Source organism: Musa acuminata, chromosome BXJ1-5 (genome assembly GCF_036884655.1).
Source record: "Musa acuminata AAA Group cultivar baxijiao chromosome BXJ1-5, Cavendish_Baxijiao_AAA, whole genome shotgun sequence".
NCBI classification, from domain to species: domain Eukaryota; kingdom Viridiplantae; phylum Streptophyta; class Magnoliopsida; order Zingiberales; family Musaceae; genus Musa; species Musa acuminata.
This window is the reverse complement of record NC_088331.1, coordinates 14,907,653-14,911,944: the sequence shown is the minus strand read 5'-3', so window position 1 is coordinate 14,911,944 and position 4,292 is coordinate 14,907,653.

Sequence of the window (4,292 nt, the reverse complement as noted above, 5' to 3'; positions counted from 1 at the left end):
CCTTTTCTTAAAGATCCACTTGCAACCAATGGATACAATACCTTCGAGCGTATCAACTAGGTTCCAAACCTTGTTGGAGTCTATACTCATAATAGCCTCCTCGTAGGTCTGAGGATCAATATCCTCAATATCCTCTCCTCTAATATGTCCCACATATCTCTCAAGAGGATGAGATACTCTAACAGACCTACGTAAAGTTGAAACTTGTGTATTAAGTACCTAAACAGACTCGGGCTGTAGAGTGGTGCTTGAGCTTGGTTCTCCAACCTCGCTCAACTCTATCGTTCTCCCACTATCTCCACCAAGAATGTGTTCCTTCTCAAGGAACACTGCTCTCTTAGCTACAAAGACCTTTTGGTCCTCGAGATGATATAAATAATACTCACAAGTTTCCTTGTGGTATCCCACAAATTTGCATCGCTCTGTCCTTGATTCTATCTTATCGGGGTTGTGTCTTTTAACGTGGGCAGGGCAGCTCTAAATCTTAACAACCTTAAGATCAGGCTTCTTCCCTTTCCATATCTCATATGGTGTAGACACTACCGATTTAGTTGGAACTCTGTTCAGAAGGTAAGCTGCGGTTTCTAGGGTATATCCCCATAATGAGATGGGTAGGTCAGCGAAACTCATCATGGACCATACCATGTCTAATAGCATACGATTTCTCCTTTCAGAGACACCATTGAGCTGAGGTGTATAAGGAGGTGTCCATTGGGATAATATCCCATGGTCCTTAAGGAACTGAGTAAACTCTGTACTTAAGTACTCACCTCTTCGATCTGATCAAAGAGTTTTGATACTCTTTCCAGTCTGGTTCTCCACCTCATTCTTATACTCTCTGAATTTCTCAAAAGCCTCGGACTTGTACTTCATTAAGTACACATATCCATACATTGAGAAATCATCAGTAAAGGTAATGAAGTAGGAGTAACCAACAATGGCATGAGTTGACATGGGTCCATATACATCACTATGTATGAGTTCCAACAACTCAGTGGCTCTCTCTCCAGTTCCTTCTTGGACACATTTACATTCATGATATGTGGAGTAGTGTTTAACATAAATAAACCATTATGCAATGTTCCTTTCGTAATGATCTTATCATCTAATAATATCGAACAACCATTGTTCTAAAAAACTAATTTATATCCACTAACTGTCAAACATAAAATGGAGATAATGTTTTTGATAAAAGAAGGAACAAAATAACATGCATCTAATGCAATAAAATCTCCACCAGACAGATGTAGGGCGACCTCACCAATATCTACTATAGTAACTTTTGCTCCATTACCCATCTTGAGGTCCATCTCGTCTCTCTCTAGTCTCCTAGGCCTTGCTAGAACCTGCAACAAATTGCATATATGATAAGCACTACCGGTATCCAATACCCATATGTTATCATAAGAGTCTGACAAATGGAGACTGATCATGAATGTACCTGAAGCTTCATCAAGCTTTTGTTTCACCCTTTCTGCAAGGTACTCTTTGCAGTTCCTCTTCCAGTGCCCATCTTTACCACAGTGGAAGCACTAGCCTTTGTCCTTTGCTGGGTCTTTCTTAGCAACTTTGCTTTACCTGGTCTGCCCTTGCCCTTTCCCTTCTTAAGGGACCTTTTTGCTTTCCTTTTCTTTCTGATCTCACCAGTGTAGAGAATTGGCTTCTCTTTCTTAATAGTACTCTCTACCTCCCTCAACATATTGAGGAGCTCTGGGAGAGTCACCTCAAGCTTGTTCATATTAAAATTCATTATGAACTATGAAAAGGAGTCGAGTAGGGAATGAAGCACAATGTCCACACACAAGTTATCCTCTAGGACCATTCTTAGACCTGTGAGTTTCTCTATCCACTCAATCATCTTTAGGACATGATTCTGAACCGGTGTCCCCTCAGTCATCCTAGTATGGAAGAGGCTCTTGGATATCTCATATCGCTGAGTCCTTCCTTGTTCCTCAAACAATTTACGAACATATAGGAGAATGGATCTGGCATCAATCTTTTCATGTTGTCTCTGTAACTCAGGAGTCATAAAGCCCAACATATAGCACTGAGCAAGAGTGGAGTCATCAATGTACTTCATGTAGCGAGCGATCTCATCCTTGCTTGCCCCTTCTTCGGGCGCAGACATCACTATATCAAGGACATACACGATTTTCTCCGCCGTGAGAACAATTCTTAAGTTACGAAGCCAATCCGTATAATTTGGACTAGTGAAGCGGTTGACATCAAGTATGCCACGTAAGGGATTTGAAAGCGACATTTTCTGAAAATAAAGATGTAGCAGAAATGAATAACATGCAGATTTTGCAAGAAATAAACTATCAAGAAATGGACTTCTATCTTAATATGCTCCCACTATTTTACTAACGAGTCACACGACACCCTCAACATGTGAAACGGATATCTCTGGCAAACTTCTAGTGGGGATCAGGATTCAATCAGCATCTTAGTGTAACCTCGAGGGACTCAACCAATCACAGTAAGCCTAAAAGGTAGGCAACTCTTGCCGATCACAACTCCTTGTGATTCCCGTCCTGTTCGGCCTCCGAATCATCATGGTCTCGAGGGACTTGACCAACCATGATGCTCGATTAAGTCAACACTTTCGTTACAAGATGTGTCTGATTTGATGATATACCCTCGAGGGACTCGACCAAGCATACCATATCCTCAGGTCACCGGTGACATCTCTATGTCGTAAGCAAGATAGCGAATCGCGATATATGTGAGTCTCGAGGGACTCGACCAACTCAACCTACACCGGGAATCGGTTCCTACTTATAACGATAGAAGGCCACGTGGATCAATCTAATTGCCTCATGTTTACTGACTTAATATTATCGAGAGAGATGTTTCTATGATTTGGTCTCCAAATATGACATGTCACACATATACATATTTAATATATATCTACATCGCATGCATATGTTGAATCTCGTATTTTGATGATGAAACCACTTGATATGTGTTTATGATTTAAACTGCATTTTGAGCGATGCAGGTCTACTCGATCAGGTTTAGACAGTTGACGCAGGAGGAATTGACGTTGCGCCAGAAGAGATCACGTCAGGATATTGGATGGCAGAAGGCTTTGGACGTCGGGCATCGGGCCAAGAGCGAAATTGCACCAAGGATATCGGCGTTGCGGAGGTCAACCGCCGATTGGGCAACAAGCCGCAAGAGAGGACGATGCGCCGAAGAATCGGACGAAGCGCCAACCAATGATGTGCCGGGCAACAGAATGTCAATTCGCTTTATAATAATTGTCTAGATCGGAGTAGAGTTTTTGCTTGTGTGTGCAGGATTAACTACGATAATGATGAAGACATAAAGCAAAACAAAGTGTCGGAGTCAAGCACGAAGGATTCATTGCGAGTTCAAGAGTTCGACGGAAGTCCGAAGGTTCATCGGGAATGCTGCCGGAACTAGCCGAGAATGAGTAGGGAGCTTGCCGAAGGGTTTTTCGGAAGCTCGCCAGAAGGTTCGTTGGAAGTTCGCGGAGCTCGCCGAGAAAGATCGGAGCTTGCCGAAGAAGCTCGTTGGAACTCGCCAAGATCAAATCATGAAGTCTAGGAGCTTGCCGGGAGTCCGCAGAATGGTTTGCGAGAGTTTATCGGAAGACCGTCGGAAGTTCGTCGAAAGCTCGCCGGAAGAAGTCTTGACTTACTGTCACGACCTTAGCTAGTTTTGCCTAAGGCGTGCGGCACCCTCGCGCGTCCGTCCGCAAAGGTCAGCCTCCCCGAAGCCTCCCATTGTCCCTTAGGACCAACAAAAGAGAGAACGGGTTAAAGAGAACGCCTCAATCGGGATCCACAAGCATACATGTCCGAAAAACACTTCATAGACAATGCAAATTACAAACATACTTTACAAAATCTGAATAGTTGGACAACAAAGGGTAAAATGGTCCATTACAGACTGAAAAGCTCTCGAACGCGTCCACATGACACAACCTTTATTTACAAGCCTAAAGATGCCACCAACCCAACTAACATGGGATTATTTAGCCTTCGGCCGCCCCTCTACCTGCTGTACAAGGCATGAATATGCCAAAAGACAACGGACAGACATAAGCATTACATCCAACATCTTGTTTAGAAGTTTGTCTGTTACATTCTCCCCCACTTATCCCTTCGACATCCTCGTCGAAGCCTTTGTGAACACTACAACTCTTTGCCTTTGCTGAGTCTTCAATCTTCTGCTCCAGCTGCAATGCGCCTCCTGGCTCCCAGCTGCTCTCCGCTGCTGTTTCTGAGTAGTCGAACCTTTGATCCGCCATGCTGCTTCAACTC